Raw genomic sequence first — 18,899 nt, forward strand, 5'->3', positions numbered from 1 at the left:
TTTCGTTCCAAAATTACTGTATCATTTACGTTTCCGAACATCTCTGTGTTTTCTGCTTTCGTTGATCAGTTGTTATATTCTGTTACGGATTCTTCGCATTCCTCTCTTTTGTATTCGTCGTGTCAGTTTCTGTGATTACCCTAATTAGAGAGATACATTCCTTTTCTACTATGTACTGTGATGCATATTATTGCAGTATCTAGGGCCTTAGAGAATTTCGAATGCATATCATCCTCTCTCAATATTTCAGTAGTCCAAATCTATACACACCGATTATTTGTATTAATTGTCCTAAAATTCAGCTTATTTGTCATTATTACTAAATTGTGATCAGGATCTATATCTACTTCTGAGTTTGTCTTGTAATCCTATTTCTCAATCCAGAATCTTTGACCGTAATGTAACCTGCCTGATATCTTTCTTCGTCTGCGAGATTTTCCATGTTACTTCAAACTCTTGTGATTGTTTTCTGCTTTCTCACTTCCGTCTTCTCCCGTAAACTCTTACTTCATTGTTTCCTTAGCTGTACCAGTCCATAACCTACGGTTACTAAATTTTGAACTATCTTTTCGTTAGCAATTACCCATTCAGTTTCCTCATAAACTCTCCCTGTCATCATTTTCTTCTTGTGACATAGGAATGACTTGTTATTTCCCTCAATCTTCTGACTGGTTCGATGCTGCCCCACTACTTCATCTCGTGGTACGTTTACACTAAACATTCAGTTATTTGTTGGCTATATTCCATTATTTGTTATTCCCTGAGTTATTGCCCCTCTCGGCTCTGTCTAGTACTATGTAAAGTATACCAGATCCATTGTTGTTTGCTTTCGTTTAGGTCCGATTCTTATGAGAGTAACCTTATAACTGAATGCTCACGGTAACTCACTCTTTGCTTCACCTTCCTATTTGTATATAATCCTTCTCCTCTTATACTATGTTCTAATTTCCTGAGATGCACGTTATGTGTCTTTGATACTGTGGTTACATGCATTCCTGCATCCTTCTGCCGGGGAGATCATTTTTTATACTTCCGCCCTAAAGACAGCTTCCCACGGAAAGAGTGTGCCCTGAATTTATGTCCAGCCCCTTGTTCTGATTTCATAAGCCCATTGTACAGAATAAGGGTTATTCCTTATTTCGAAAATCTTCGATCACCGAAGTTGATTATTTTATTCGAAATGTAGCAAATGGTGTAGTCTCTCTTTTCGCAGGGCCTTTGGCAAGAACAAGGATGACTCCTGATGTTTCCGATCACTATAGCTGATGATCTGTATTCGAAACTAAGAAAATAGTTCCAATCGAACCTGGGACCTGAGGCCCTGGATTAGAAGCCAAAGACGCGTCACCTAGGCCACGGTACCTGCTGTTATATCGCTCCTTTGTTCCTCCTGAAGTTGGACATGTTATGGATTTCAGTATCTTACAGCTGTTATAATTTAGTAAAACAGCAATAAATTACTTGGTTATTTGCTTGTTCACCATACTAGCTTCACAAACACCTTTTATACACTTTTTTGTCATGTGTCTCCGGAAACAAGGAATAGCCGCAAAAGCCAGACATTTCACAACAAATTAAGAACAGATAACCTTAATTCTAACTGCAGCATATGTTTTGAAACGAGGATTTAGGTCTAAGACGGATGAAACTGGAAGTATAATGCTCATCTAAATTTGGAGTTAAGTGTGTGGTGCCCATCAATAAATTTTTAATTTTGATCATGAGTCACACTGATTTATGTACTGTCCTAGGTATTTTTTTCTTTATAAGGTTTTTATTTATTTATTTTGTGGCCTACGTAGGATCACTGTAGTCAATATTATGAACTAGGTTCTTTTGTTTTTGTGACCAATCCTTTTTCACTCTTTCAGATCGTGCCCTTCTCTCCTCATCCCAAATCACGCTTCCCATTCTCTGTTTGTTAATGTTTTTCAAATTCTCCATCGTAATCTGTAATTTGATCATGCCGTCCTTGATCTCGGTGACCTATCTAATGCCGCTCTTACTATTCCTTTACACTAGACTAAGATCTTTGGTTGATGAGTTGTGCACATTCGGAGCTCGCGTAAAGATAATTTTTTTGCGCAATAACTATTAATTAATATTCTACCTTAAATAAGTAAATTAGTACCTACAGCACCATCTGTTGAAGATTCCATTTTTATTTGCATATTTTTCGGAAAAAGAAAACATTTCATTGACGCGAACTTTGGCGTAAGTTTTGTTTACATTATCCCAAAGAAAGGTGCTGACAGATGTGAAAATTACCGAACAATCAGTTTAATAAGTCACGGATGCAAAATACTAACGCGAATTCTTTACAGGCGAATGTAAAAACTGGTAGAAACCGACCTCGGGGACGATCAGTTTGGATTCCGTAGAAATATTGGAACACGTGAGGCAATACTGACCTTACGACTTATCTTAGAAGCTAGATTAAGAAAAGGAAAACCTAAGTTTCTAGCATTTGTAGACTTAGAGAAAGCTTTTGACAATGTTGACTGGAATAATCTCTTTCAAATTCTAAGTGTGGCAGGGGTAAAACACAGGGAGCGAAAGGCAATTTACAATTTGTACAGAAACCAGATGGCAGTTACAGGAGTCGAGGGGCATGAAAGGGAAGCAGTGGTTGGGAAGGGAGTGAGACAGGGTTGCAGCCTCTCCCCGATGTTATTCAATCTGTATATTGTAAAGGAAACAAAAGAAAAATTTGGAGTAGGTATTAAAATCCATGGAGAATAAATAAAAACTTTGAGGTTCGCCGATGACATTATATTTCTGCCAGCGACAGCAACGGACTTGGAATAGAAGTTGAACGGAATGGACAGTGTCTTGAAAGGAGAATATAAGATGAACATCAACAGAAGCAAAACGAGGATAATGGAATGTATCCAAATTAAGTCGGGTGATGCTGAGGGAACTGGGTTAGGAAATGAGACACTTCAAGTAGTAAAGGAGTTTTGCTATTTGGGGAGCAAAATAACTGATGATGGTCGAAGTAGAGAGGATATAAAATGTAGACTGACAATGGCAAGGAAAGCGTTTCTGAAGAAGAGAAATTTGTTAACATCGCGTATAGATTTAAGTGTCAGGAAGTTATTTTTGAAAGTATTTGTATGGAGTGTAGCCATGTATGGAAGTGAAACATGGACGATAAATAGTTTGGAGAAGAAGAGAATAGAAGCTTTCGAAATGTGGTGCTACAGAAGAATGCTGAAGATTAGATGGGTAGATCATATAACTAATGAGAAGGTATTGAATAGGATTGGTGAGAAGAGAAATTTGTGGCACAACTTGACTAGAAGAAGGGATCCGTTGGTAGGATATGTTCTGAGGCATCAAGGGATCACCAATTTAGTATTGGAGGGCAGTGTGGAGGGTAAAAATCGTAGAGGGAGACCAAGAGATGAATACACTTAACAGATTCAGAAGGATGTAGGTTGCAGTAGGTACTGGGAGATGAAGAAGCTTGCACAGGATAGAGTAGCATGGAGAGCTTGTAAGGGGTCCGTAGGCCCTTACTATAAGTTTGCACTCGGCTCAGGTCGATAGGGCAAACAATCGATAGTGTCGTGTTGCGAGAGCGAGTGTAGAGTTGAGTGAGTCCCATGTGGCGGGCCGAGCTGTGTGGAGGCCTGTTGCTGTAATGCAAGTCCCCTAGACTTAGAGCTACCTAAACCTAACTAACCTAAGGACATCACACACATCCATGCCCGAGGCAGGATTCGAACCTGCGACAGTAGCGGCAGCGCGGTTCCGGACTGAAGCTCCTAGAACCGCTCGGCCACAGCGGCCGGTGCCTAATCTTAGCTGTCATACTGACATCCTATTGTAATTACAGGCTTTCCATTTCTAGCAATATCCTGCTCCAGGTAACTATAGCTCCAAAGTTTCAACAACTACTAGGGCAATTATTAGGGGCGATCAAAAAGCTTCAGTTCGAAGGCCATACAGTCCAGAATCGGTACGCCAATCAGACAAAATCGCTGTGAGCATTGAGGCCTTCATACAAGCAACGCTCCGGGTTGAAGATACCAGGTTGGTAAAACACCGTGTCCTGGTGCTTGCAGAAGTCCGTATGCCTGCTGCAGCCTGGTCCAAGAGGGACTGTTGAACCATCAACGCTGTTTTAAGGGACCGAAAGCGTGATAATCGCATGGGGAGAGTTCAGGAATATAAAAGGAGTGCTCAAGTGCCGTCCATTGGAGTTGGCGTAACTACCGCTAGCCTCGCAACTCGATATGCGTCTTGTGTCGAATCGTGACCAGCACGGAACTTTGCGCACCATTTCACAACAGCAGTTTGCGACAGACATGTTGACCCATGTACATTCTACATTCTCAAATGGATGTCTACTAGTGTTTTCCTTTGACAGCCAAGAAAAGAATAACAGCACCGTGGTGCCAATTGGACGCATTTGGTAATAACGTTGTACTATATCACATTTACATATTTACTACACGCACGTCGGAAAAACACAAATGCCATACTAATCCCTTGCCTACCTGTTGGAGCCTATATATCAGCATCGGAGTCAAGCTACGTTGCTTGTACGCTGTAGCAAGGCACTCAGACGGAAACATTTTGATCATAAACAAAACCCCATGGGCTAATAAAACTTCAGTGACCAAATATTCACTTAAATACATGTACGAGAATCAACTTTAAATTACAAATATGACATTGTATACTTGTCTTCTGGTGATGCAGCCAGTGACAGAATCGGAAATTCGTAGAATTTTGTAGGTCTGGACACGTATGATGGAGAATGGGATAGTTTTCGACCGTTATTGGATATTCTGGTGCAATAGATCTTGAAGCTCACAGTTTATCGATAACTAAGATAAATTGACATGAGTAGGGGAAAGCGGGGAAATACCGTGCACGTAAGCCATTTTTCAAATATTTCGTATTTTTCGAACTCAATTGAAACGCTGAACACCTTTTTTTGGGCAAGAAACCAATGCCCTACACGTTTATGGCTTCATAATTGCTATATTAAATCGATTTATGTTCCTACAGCCGTTTTACCTAATACGAACATCGAAAACAATTGAACTACTGCAGAAATGTTCGTTTAATACTGTGTTTAGATGACTAATAGAAAATCATGACCAGCAAAAAAATTTGATAATTTACTTCATTCTGAGCTCTTGTATGTATTGAATATGTATTGAATGTCGTACTTCCACACTTTCTTTTGAGCCTAGGGTGTGCTCTAGCAGAGATTTAAGGGGCTTCTAGTACGGAAATTTCAGCCATAACGCTTATTGAAGTGGATAGAGCGTAACTTCGATAGACATTTATTACATACCTAAAGACACTCAATTAAACTTAGTCTAAGAACACTCGTACCTAACGAGCTTTGTCTGCATATTCTGTTCTGCAGCGGGACTGATTTGATCGGCGGTGACGGCAGAAAGGTGGTGGCCATTACGCATCTTGAATGGAGATACTCTGATCATCTTTACAGTAAGTGAAGTTCAAAATGGTTCAAATGGCTCTGAGCACTATGGGACTTAACGTCTGAGGTCATGAGCCCCCTAGAACTTAGAACTACGTAAATCTAACCAACCTAAGACATCACACACATCTATGCCCGAGGTAGGATTCGAACCAGCGATCATAGCGGGCCGGCCGCCATGGCCGTGCGGTTCTGGCGCTGCAGTCCGGAACCGCGGGACTGCTACGGTCGCAGGTTCGAATCCTGCCTCGGGCATGGGTGTGTGTGATGTCCTTAGGTTAGTTAGGTTTATGTAGTTCTAAGTTCTAGGGGACTTATGACCTAAGATGTTGAGTCCCATAGTGCTCAGAGCCATTTTTTTTTATCGTAGCGGTCTCGCGGTTTGAAGTGAATCAACAGGAGCTAACACAGTGCAACAGCTCTGCGTTTGTTTACAAGAGCTGCTGACGCACGTCTCTGCTATCACTTGTGAACAGAATGTGAACTGCTTCCAGTCTTCTAGTATGCGTTCTAATTTTTCAGAATTTCTACGCGTAAATACGATGTAGTCTACATATCGTTCTGTGTCCTCTCATACTTGGCGGACTTGAGTCTCCTGTTATATCATCTCACGATGGGTGACATCCAAGTATGACGCTACTGCCTGTCGATGCAGAGATGTCTAGTCCATAAGTTCCCAGTTTGCAATGTTCTACACTTTACACCCTGTCTCTATTTTGAGGATTTCCAACATTGGCCTCCTTACCCCATGAAAGCGGTGGTTACCTTCTTCAGTGGGACGACAGCGCTGTGTTACCCACATCCTCGGCTTAAGCGTGTACAGTCATTTCTGCTGCGAGCTCGTGTCAGAGGAATAATGGACGCTTGTCTCCACTTATCGTTGGTCTGTAACTGGTCACTTCCTCCATCCCTGGTCTGACAGATCTCCGACGACCTTACGGATGCTGGTGCTTGTTATAGGTGTCGTTGCACGAACAGAAAGGGGTTCCATCCAAGTGCTAATCGGTTTGTCCTTGCTGCCTTGTCCCCCCATACGGCTCTCGCCTACTCCTACCTTCCTTCAACTCGGTTCCCAAAATTGCGTCATGCATTCATCTCCTATCAAGGTTTTCCCATCTTACCTGTGTATCTTGTTTTATCATCGTTCACAGTATTTTCTCCGAGCAAAATTGTTTTATTGTTCACTATCTTCATAATTAGCTGTATTCACTCTCAAATGAAGCTACTTTGTACATTGCAGACATGACTTCTCACAGTGTTTCAGCTGTTTTGATGACATAAACACTCTGGTGTCGCCTATCAAAAACTGCGCACATGAAACCAATACACCACTGTTATAGAGCATGAAGTGTTTCAGGTAAGTATGGAATCAACTGAGATCGAATGAAGAAAAGCAACAACATGCAGCGTTCTTCGGCTCAACTTCTGCCACAGAAAATCTCATTTAATGCCACATTCGAGAAGGAAGCGTTTCTCGTCATTTCTTACCATTTGCCACATAGACGGTGCCCTTATCACGTAGCTATTGACATTTCCACCACAAGACTTACACTAATCCGCTCCACGGAGGCCTAGTTGCTGCATGGGCAAATGGACATCGTCCCACGGTTTCCAGATAGTGCGAGAGCACAGCTCTAGTCGACCAGTTGCCGACCAGTTCAAGATGACAAACGTTTATCTAAGTTGCTGACCAGTTGCCTACGCTTTCCGACAAGTTATCCAGTTGCTAACAGTCGCAGATCAGTTGCTGCAGTTACAGCCCAGTAGCTACCTTCGAGTGATCATCGGACAAAACTTACGTGGTAAACGCAATACTATTGGTAAGTCAAGCCAGTACCAGCTATCAACAAAAACCATTCTAACAATAGCCCAGCCGTACACGAAGTGTAGTGTCCTGCAGTCGGCAGAAAAGAACTAAAGATCAACTTTATTTAACTAAAACGCCCTCTTGGCATGCACTAATTCCCAAATTCAAGAACAAAAAAAAAAAAAAAAAACATAATAATTCTTGTGGTGGCAAAAGTCAGATAAAAGTCACAAGACAATGAAAAGAAGTAATAACAACCAAAATATTACACTACACAACTCCAAAGTGGCGTTACAGTCAGCATGAAACAAATTTGTGCAGAAGACTACGGCGAGTGTCTACTGTGCTAGAGCCAGCGTAAGTATCGACCAGATCTGTCCTAACTGTAGGTACATACTGCCGATCTCACTCTGCTGGCATGCTTGTAACACCGATTCTGTTGAGCGTTATACTTAGTCACGTTAGTTCCAATAGGTGGATCTCTGTCACATGGCTTTTCATGAAGTAGTGCCATGCTTATGCGGAAGGTCTGTCGATGTTTACATTCACTGTCGATGTTTTGATATCTCTTGAAGGGAGGTTGGCAGCCCACCTTGCTCGTGTGTTGTGTAGGTCCTCTACCTGATAAGGGGCTCCTACGACAAGAAGAACTAACACTGTATGTTTACAGTGAATTCAGTAGTTACTATCACGTAGTTTGCAGCAAAATCGCTACAGTAATTACATTGGCACTTTCGAATGAAAACGTGATAGGTATCAGCTGTGACATTAGCAAAGAAACCATACATCAACCGCCTAAAGTAACTTTCACAAACATCAAAGAATTTAAAGTAGGTTGTACAAGGTATGAATTAAGCGTCTCCAGTTGAGGTTAGTGATTAACTTCTGACTTCCATCTTATCTTTCCTGTCCAGTCACCATTAACAGACAGAACTGAGACAACTCCTTGATCAAAGTAACAGGGGCGGACTCGGTTCGATCGTTTCTCTCGTCGTCGTCGTCGTCGTCGTCGTCATCATCATCATCATCATGTTCCTTTGACGTCGACTGTTCAAAACTCACAATCAAAATCACCCCCATCAAATGTGTACAAATCTGTGTGAATTCCTAAGGGACCAAACTGCTAAGGTCATGGTCCCTAGACTTATACATTACTGACTTACACTAACTTATGCTAAGAACAACACACACACCCATGACCGAGGGAGGACTCGAACCTTCGGCGGGAGAGGCCACGCAATCCGTGACATGGCGCCGCAAACCACGCGGACACTCCGCGCGGCTCACTCCTATCTTTTCCGAGCTCTTCCAGTACCTGTTTTCCCATTTGCTTGTAGTTCAGGATCTTCTAGGGAATTCTGTCACACGTAATTCTCATAAGGTGTCGTCTCCAGTCCTAAGATGCTCTTGAATTTCTTCATTCATGTTGAAAATATTTGTTCTAATATCTTCATTTCTATCTGCGTCTCTTCTTGTGCAGCCCTTCGTCTTGCTTAGTAATTTCATCTCTGCTATGTGAATTATCTAAATTTTTAATTTAATTTTTTTAGGAACCGCCAGAACTTAACAGATTTTCATCACTGGCTCTTTTCGTACTTAATGGCCCGATGTTCTGTTAACTGTACCACAGGCAGATTGGAATTTGCGTATTTCCTCATCTTTCATCATGGTCTAGGCCATAGGGCTGTCTTCTAAGCACCCAGCTATATTTTTCTTGGTCTTTCTGTATTTTATTTCAAATATCACAGTCAAAGTCTAAATAAGAGACTTGCAAACAGAAGCATATTCAGGTATTCCTCATTCGTTGTATTAATTCCTTTGTTTACTTTATATTTTCCGTTTCATGTTTCCTAAGTGCAAAATACATCTCACATTAATTGAATCATCTCAGCTTCCTGTTTCCGGAAAGATGTCGGGCGCTTGGAAACGAGATATCGCTCAGGCGTAAACGACTTGGGTCTCTCTCTCTCTCCCACATCCGCTTCCCCAACAGTTTCTCAGAGAAGTGCTCCGTCACGCGGCAGAGTTTATCCCCGTCGTAGCTCGCAGACAATTCCTGATTTCCCTACAGCTTTCGTTATGGACGGCATGCACTTGCTTAACGAACTGAAGAGTCTGGGCCAGGTAGAGCCCACAGCTCTCAATGGGGAGGCGTGTCTCGCTGAGAGCGTCACGTGGAAAGTACAGGGAGGGGGGTAGGGTAGGGAATGGGACGCGGAGGGGGGTGAAAGGCGACGCGGGGCGAACGATATCGACCGGCGGCCTGGCCGGGCCGTCCGCTTTAATTCACTGAAACTTGCAGCGCCGCCGTGTCAGGTGGGAGCCGGCTAGAACAGCGGCACGAACGCCGGGTCCCGCGCGCTGCCACAAGCCGCGCTGTTTTGCTAGAGCTATGCGTGCTTCTAGGTAAGCATTCCATCAATGACACCAAAGACACTTCCACGCTCTCGGACGAGAGTTATGCAGAAACTACTTAAACTGAAATAGGAATATTTTAGACGTAATGTACATTGCTGGCCTTCAAAATTGGAAGAGCAGTAAGGACAATAAACAACGAATTTTTTCCTTGTAAATTATACATTGCAGCAATCATTCGTCCTTTTTTAATTTTATTATGCAGATCTAGATCTACATAATAAAATTTAAAAAGGATGACTGATTGCTGCAATCTATAATTTACAAGTTAATATAAAAGTCGCTGAGTGCAACCGCTTTCTGAATGGAAGGTAACCTGATGAAATTTTTTCTCATCAGTTTTATATAGTATAGTAGAAGGGATATGATTAAACTGGTAGGTGATCTGGGGCTGTATAGGTTGCTAAATCTAGTACACAGAACTGTCACCTCTGGTATAGCCACAGCTATAGCCCAAGTGGGAATAGAGTCAAACTGAGCTTAGAAGACATGTGGTAACGTCATTTCGAGCTCCTTTAACTCGATGCCATCAATCGTAGTTGCTGTCATGTGGTGGCGAACCAGTTTCAGCAGCCCTTGATGAGATGTTTTCAGGGGATGCGCAGTCTGGAGAACGTTTTGATGAGCGAACAGGCGAACGCCCATATGCTCAGCCGAAGTTATAAAGCTCTGGAAGACGTGCGGTTATGCGTTATCTTGTTGAAACATAGCGTCACGGAGGCCTCGGTCCTTAACACGTCAAAAACGTAACATCTGTTGTTCAAATTACCATCCGTGTCCCACATCACACCATAAAGCCAGGTGCAGGACCCGTAAGGCGACAATGAATACAGTCTGACTGTGGTGTCACCGCTAGACACCACACTTGCTAGGTGGTAGCCTTTAAATCGGCCGCAGTCCGTTATTATACGTCAGACCTGCGTGTCGCCACTATCAGTGATTGCAGACCGAGCGCCGCCACACAGCAGGTCTAGAGTGACTTCCTAGCACTCGCCCCAGTTGTACAGCCGACTTTGCTAGCGATGGTTCACTGACAAAATACGCTCTCATTTGCCGAGACGATAGTTAGCATAGCCTTCAGCTACATCATTTGCTACGACCTAGCAAGGCGCCATTACCAGTTACTATTGATGGTGTAAAACACGTACCATCAAGAGCGATGTTCACCATTTATGGATTAAAGTTAAGTATTCCACAGCTACATCCTTTTTTGCTAGTCTAATTTCCTTGACCTGTTCCAGACCTTACGCCAGTCTGTGTGAGCTAAAACGCTTGTCTTTCGGCTTCCTCTCATACCGGGTTGGCTCTCTTGCTAATCCACCACATTTGGCGACGAGGCCACGCCGCGTTCGTAACTATACTGCCCTGATTTACTTGTGTAATGGCTTCGCCACCATCTCCAGATGTAGTGTCCGCATTTTATTGCTTACAGAATCAGCAGACGCAGGCCTTACTGGATGCCCTTGGACAGCTCATCCAGGGTCAATGTGCAATGCAAAACGATGCCGCATCCGCCACTCCACCGCTAACGCAGCCACCACACGCACTTGCACCAACTTTTCGTCCTTTTGATGCTGCACTGGAAAGCTGGACGGAGTGGTCACGCCAATTTGGATTCCATCTCGCCGCCTACAGAATTCAAGGTAATGAGCGGCAGCCTTTTCTCCTTTCCTCCGTTAGGGTCGCCACGTACCGTGTGATAGTCAAATTATTTCCCCGACGCAACATAGCAACTCTGTCCTACGACGAAATTTTGTCTGCATTAGATGCATATTTCAAAGAATCAGTCAATGTAGTTGCGAAAAGGTATACCTTCTTTCGTACAAAATGTATGGCAGGTCAGACTAATCGGGAGTGGTTTGCAACCTTGCAAGGCCTTACTAGGGACTGTGCTTTTGAGTGTCAATGTGGACTCCCTTATTCAGATACTATGGTACGTGATGCAATTGCACAGAACGTTTCTGATCTTCGTATGTGGGAACAGATTTTGAAACTAGTCAATCCCTCCCTTCAACAAGTGATGGACATATTGGATTGGCAGGACACACTTGACTTTGCTCAGGAATCATTTGAAATTTCGCCACCCGTGTGTCAGGTTAACCAGCCCACCGGGCGAGCTGTACGGAACAGTAAACAGTCCTCGCGCCCGACCGCCTGCTGACGCCGGTCTCTCAGCCACGTGTACCGTGCCGGCAAGCAAATGCAGTGCTAAAATCATGTCCGTGGTGTGCTACTAGACATTCGCATGCGAATTGCAACTCACGCCAAGCTATTTGCTTTTACTGTAATAAAAAAGGACATGTTGAAAATGTAGACCAGAAAAAGCTCTAATTGGAAGCTCAAAACCATTCCAGGCCCTTTGCTTCATGCCAGAATGGGAATCGAACCAAGGATACTCAGGCCTGCGACTCTTCGCCCATGAAAATTCATATAGTTCATGCCACTGCGCCCAGTGCCACTCTCTCTAACAGTGACTGTGTTCGTCCCACAAATAGTGTGCGTCGACATCGCAGGAACTCCTGTCAAGTCGCAAGTGATTTTGTATCAGTGACAGATCACGTTGCACGAGACAGTCGCTCTTGTCTTCAGCAGGGCAATAAACATTTTGTGGACTTGGACATTAACGGCAACGTGATACCATTCCAGCTCGATACCGGTGCTGCAGTTTCATTGCTCAATCTAGACACTTACAAACTGCTGGGCACACCTCCGTTGCGTGCCACACATGTTAAGTACCTATTTAGGTCAGCATATCCCTGTGTTAGGACAGTGCAGTCTTCTTGCAACATACAAGGGACGAACAAAACTTGTGTCATTTTATGTCCTTCGTTCTTCTGCTGCAGTGAACTTGTTTGGTTTCGATTTATTTCAGTTGTTTAACTTGTCTATAGTAAATCAGGTCCTATCAGTGAACCTGGCTGTGCCTTCAGACAGTGTTTCTCATCTATGTGAAGAATTTGCAGACATTTTTGCATTGGGCATCGGTTGCGCTAAGAACTATAAAGCACATTTGGAACTGAAAGTAAACGCGCAACCGAAATTTTTCGGAGCGCGCAATGTTCCCCACGCATTGCGTGATGAGGTCGCAAAAACATTACACGATTTGGAATCACAAGGTGTCATTGAACGTGTGCAGGCTTCTCTCTGGGCATCACCCTTAGTAATTTTGCCAAAACCTTCCGGAAAATTGAGACTTTGCGTGGACTTCAAGGCAACAGTGAATCCACAACTAGTGACTGCAACTTCTCCTTTACCCTGCCCGGAAGATCTTTTTGACAAACTGTGCCCGGGTAAATATTTTTCGAAGTTGGACCTAGCAGATGCGTACTTGCAAACACCGGTGGACGAAGAATCCCAGCGCGTTTTGGTGGTTAACACGCATCTTGGTTTGTATCGATTCAAACGACTGCCATTCGGATGTGCATCCGCCCCTGCATTGTTTCAGCAATATCTACAAACTGTTTGTGCGTCGGTCCCTACTGCAGCAAACTATCTGGACGATATAGTGATCTCCGGACAGATGGAAGAAGAGCGTTTAGCCAATCTCAGAACATTATTTCAGGTCTTTCGACAAAATGGTCTTCGCTTACGGAAGGACAAATGTGTGTTTTTTGCTCGTGACTTACCCTATCTGGGACATGTACTCAATGCCCAAGGCATACATCCCAGTCCAGAGCACCTCCGTGCCATACAAGACTTGCCTTCGCCGCAGAATTTGAAGCAGCTACAGAGTGTGCTGGGAAAAATAAATTACTATAATAAATATATCCACCACGCCTCTTCCATTTCAGCTCCGCTTCATCGCTTACGCCGTAAAGGTGTTATGTTCGTCTGGACGACGGAATGCGAACGCGCCTTTCGCCAGTTGAAATCGGCGTTGCTTTCCAATACTTGCCTTACGCCATTCGATCCCCGGAAGCTCCTTTTGTTGATGGTGGATGCATCGGATTTCGGGATCGGTGCTGTGCTTGCACACAAAGATGGTTCGCACGATCGTCCTATTGCCTATGCGTCCAAATTGCTGTCGTCTGTGCAACGAAATTATTCACAGATCGAGAAAGAAGCATTGGCTCTCGTATTTGGTGTTACAAAGTTTCATGATTTCTTGTATGGTCGTCACTTTACCATCATCACAGACCAGAAACCTTTGACATCGCTTTTTCATCCGACCAAGCCTGTACCTCCACGAACAGCGCAGAAATTCATTCGCTGGTCTATTTTCCTCTCACAGTACCGCTACGATATCTTGTATCGGTCCACTGCTAAGCACAGAAACGCCGATGCGTTGTCCCGTTTGCCTGTTGCTGAGGATAGAGCATTCGATTCCTCCGAACGTGCTTGCCTGTTCATTGATTCGGAAACCGATGACGTCGTCGAATCGTTTCCGATTGATTTTCGTTGTGCAGCTACAGCCACAGCTGCCGACCCTGTCCTTGCTACAGTTCTGCGTTTTGTTGCTACGCAATGGCCCTTGTCAAAATCACGGATCGGGGATCCGTTGGTTCGCCGATTGTTTGCTCACCGGGAGAGACTTTTTGTACGACGTGGTGTTTTGCTGTTGCGTTCTGATAATGATCAGTCCAGGGTCGTGGTCCCACGTTCGTTACAGTCCTCTGTCTTACAGCTTCTCCACCAAGGACATTGGGGTATAGTGAGAACAACTTGCTCGTCAGCACTGTACTTGGTTCGGAATCGATGCCGCGATTACGAATATGTGCTGTTCTTGCATGTTGTGTGCCGAACAACAATCAGCACCACCGCGGAAATTTTTTCCATGGCCAAAAGCCACTTCCCCTTGGCAACGCTTACTCGTCGATTTTGCTGGTCCATTCTGGAATGCTCGATGGTTGGTTGTGGTAGATTCATTCAGTAATTTTCCTTTTGTTGTCCGGATGTCTTCCACGACGTCATCTGCCACCATCCAAGCGTTATCAGCTATCTTTTGCATTGAAGGTCTTCCACAGACTATTGTTTCCGACAATGGGTCACAGTTCGTGTCCGCAGAATTTCAGTTTTTCTGCAAGGCCAATGGTATTCAACATCTGACGTCCGCGCCGTTTTCGCCACAGTCAAACGGCGCCGCTGAACGATTGGTCAGGACTTTCAAGTCACAGATGTTGAAGTTGAAAGAGTCGCATTCACGGGAGGACGCGTTATTGCTCTTTTTGTCCTCATATCGCTCTCAGCCTCGAGATGGTCGCTCGCCGGCTGAGTTGCTTCATGGTCGCCCTCATCGCACCTTGATGTCTTTGCTACATCCACCGCATCAGGTTCCTGTGCAGCGGCAGACACCTGCTTTTGCCCCAGGCGACGTTGTCTACTACCGCAACTATCGAGGTTCACGGCGTTGGCTCGAAGGGCGCATTCTTCGCTGCCTCGGCCGCGCTATGTATCTGGTTTTGGGGGCCTCTGGTGAGGTGCGTCGGCATCTCAATCAGCTGCGCCTCTGTTGTCGCATGGGATCTGCCGCTTCCCGTCTGCTTTCAACGACGGTGCCGTCCGGTCAGCGCCCTGGGGACCCATCTACTGGCTCGCCTCAGCCGCAGGTGTTACCGACGCTCCCTTCCATTTTGCCCCATGGCGACGCGCCGCCGCCGCCGCCGCCGCCTGTTTTCCCGCTGGCGACGCCCGCAGTGGACGCGTCGCTTCAACCGCCAGGCGCCTCGCTGGGTCACGCGCCGTCGAACGCTTCTCGTGACCAGTTGTCCTCCGACCTGGAACTCTTGCCCGCTCCGGACCCTATGTCGTCTTCGCCCGTCGGGTGCCCCGACCCGATGGAGGTCGACCCTTCGGACCCTCCTGTCTCTCTACGGGCGCATACACCGCATGTTGGCGTGAACCCTGGAGCAGGTTTTCAGGCGTTTCCTAGCTCCCCTCGGTCCGAATGGCAGGGTGCGGGTGGCACAGCCTCGCCTGTAGTTAGGCTCCCCCCCTCGTGGCATACGTCATGGGGTCCTTCCCACGGCGGGCGGAAGTCTTATGCCACAACCGTGCGCCGATTTGCGGGGCAGGAATGTGATGTCACCGCCAGACACCACACTTGCTAGGTGGTAGCCTTTAAATCGGCCGCAGTCCGTTAGTATACGTCGGACCCGCGTGTCGCCACTATCAGTGATTGCAGACCGAGCGCCGCCACACGGCAGGTCTAGAGTGACTTCCTAGCACTCGCCCCAGTTGTACAGCCGACTTTGCTAGCGATGGTTCACTGGCAAAATACGCTTTCATTTGCCGAGACGATAGTTAGCGTAGCCTTCAGCTACGTCATTTGCTACGACCTAGCAAGGCGCCATTACCAGTTACTATTGATGCTGTGAAACACGTACCGTCAAGAGCGATGTTCACCATTTATTGATTAAAGTTAAGTATTCCATAGCTACGTCCTTTTTTGCTAGTCTAATTTCCTTGACCTGTTCCAGACCTAACGCCAGCCTGCGTGAGCTAAAACGCGTGCCTTTCGGCTTCCTCTCATACCGGGTTGGCTCTCTTGTCAATCCACAACACTGACAACGTTCGCTCTCCTCGGATCCCCCACACACGGATACGTCCTTCGTCACCATGTACGCAGAAGCGACACTCGTCTGACAAGACAACGTGTCTAGTATCGTCGTCGGGCGCACCTCTCTGCGCGCTTCTCTGCTATTGCCTCAAGAGAAGCGGTACCAACAAATAATAAGATACACACACACACACGCCGCAGATTTACATAATGATCTCCGCCTGGAAACTCGTGGAGATATACAAAAAACTCGCCACACGACCGTACAACAACTCGAGACACTAGAAAAAATGGTTCAAATGGCTCTGAGCACTATGGGACTTAACTTCTGTGGTCATCATTCCCCTAGAACTTAGAACTACTTAAACCTAACTAACCTGAAGACATCACACACATCCATGCCCGAGGCAGGATTCGAACCTGCGACCGTAGCGGTCGCGCGGTTCCAGACTGAAGCGCCTAGAACCGCACGGCCACACTGGCCGGTGAGACACTAGAACAACTCCTTCATCCACAATCTGGGCAACTACAAGTAGCGCTCAAAAAGTATTGTAAAACTTTTTTTTCTCGGTCAATTTCGGTTAAAAATGTGTATTTTTTGTGGGACATCGTGGAATAGTCCCGCTTCCGCCTCTGTAGTTTGATAAACTTCCGATAAGCGGCCGTGCACCAAGAAGTTGGCTCCGCCGTCGACCAGTGGAGTGGTACCACGTGGGCATACAGGCACTCTCGTCGCATTGAACGAAGATTACTTTTAAAAATAGGATGTTGTAGTCAAAAGAGCAGAAAATAATATGAGTATTCGAATCCTGAATTAAATCAACCTGCGTTCAGAAAAGAGCGTGTTGCATTACTTACTGAAGGCTCTTCGTACGATCATAAGCATAGGCGGAAGGTCAGCGGCACATAAATACTTTTCCTCGGGGTAACTAATCACCTAGAGTTGGCTTAAATTAAGCACGCAAACATTGCAGTATCGGTGAATCCCTGTATCAGAACAAATCTGACTGGCACCACCAGCTGCGCCCATATAGGCTTCCAAACGGCACAAACGGAGAAGCCGAACACACGGAACATAAACCCCACACAACCAGCGCCGATTTCTGACCGGTTAACCTCTCAGATGTCGACTTTGACACGTTACAGGTATGTTGACGCTGCAGGGTGCCTATGAGACATCACGACACCAGCTACAACGGCAGTACCTCTACTAACATTTCCCAACACCCACGCGTGAACTGTCGCTGCTGGCACGAACCCACCAGCATTCCTACTACCAGTCAGTCTGTCGTTGACATATTTTTACCACGACGCTTTCCGTGGCACTTTTTCCCCTCTCTGCCATGAAAAACCGCTACCCTTCAGTCTCTTTTTCCTCCTACCTCTTACATGAGACCTAATTGGTGAGTGATCACACCCAGGCGTTCGGACTACACAAGCACCCACAACTTGTTATTCCTGGACTTCAATGCTATCCATATTACGGAGATGACAGCTCCGTTACCTGTAACTCGTCGCCGTGCTGACATTTCTCTGTGCTTCAGGCGTCACACTGTCCACTTGGATACCAAGGTACGTTACGTTGCTGCGTCTCGAGCAATAGACACGTGCGCCAACTGATATACTGCACGATGTTGAGTACGACTTAAGACCACTGATTTCATATTCGCATTATAGGCGTTGTATATCGACTAATGGGATCAGCAGTGTCGCGGAACGAAAAAACCACGTTTCGATAAGCCATTACTGCCACTGCCGATTTACAAGACGTTTTTCGTAGACGTCTCTTTCTTCCACGAATCAGAACTTGATCTTCTCACGAGCAACCAATATTCAAACGAGATTTATGATTGAAAAAAATCGCTGTGTAAATTTTTGTTACATACACAACGTAGCTGGAGTCACTCCCACCTATTTCGTGCGGTTGCCTGAAGTGCTGATAATCTGTATATCGTAGCATGTATTCTGAAAAGCAGTCATTTAGCGTTTTTAGTAAGTCTTCCTGCAAATGTGAGCCCGCTCTGTAAAACGGAAAAGAAAAACACTTACTTGGGAATGCTCTTGATCTTCTTTGCTTCTTCTCTGCCAATAACGATACTTTTACGTTACGAAGTAACTTACTGACGCTTCAACAAAACTGGAAATCACAAAGCACAAAATGCAAGGGGATGTTCTGAGAGGAACGGAGCTTCTAAATCAAAACGTACGGCGCTCTGAATTCAAAGATCCTTTATTTAGTAAGAAAATTGAACATCACAAGCCCCATTCGCCACTGATGAAGAACGGAAATTGACCTCATATTGCCTGAGAGCCTCAACAGGGAGCAGAAACAAGGACCTTATTGCCTGGATGAAATAGTTCAGGTGAGTATCACACAATCCCACCTAATACCGTCTCCATTAGTATTCCAGAATGCAGATACGAATTTAATAGACTTGACGAGAAGAAATAGCCGTCCGTTGTGACCGAGCGGTTCAAGGCGCTTCAGTCCGGAACCGCGCAACCGCTACAGTCGCAGGTTCGAATCCTGCTTCGTGCATGGATGTGTGTGATGTCCTTAGGTCAGTTAGGTTTAAGTAGTTCTAAGTTCTAGGGGACTGATGACCTCACATGTTACGTCCCTTAGTGCTCACCGCCATTTGAACCATTTTGAAGAGAGGAAACACCATAGACATTGTTGCTAGACTATAAAATATAACCATTACCACAACTCATGG

The sequence above is a fragment of the Schistocerca cancellata genome, chromosome 5, assembly GCF_023864275.1.
Source record: "Schistocerca cancellata isolate TAMUIC-IGC-003103 chromosome 5, iqSchCanc2.1, whole genome shotgun sequence".
Taxonomy (NCBI): Eukaryota; Metazoa; Arthropoda; class Insecta; order Orthoptera; family Acrididae; genus Schistocerca; species Schistocerca cancellata.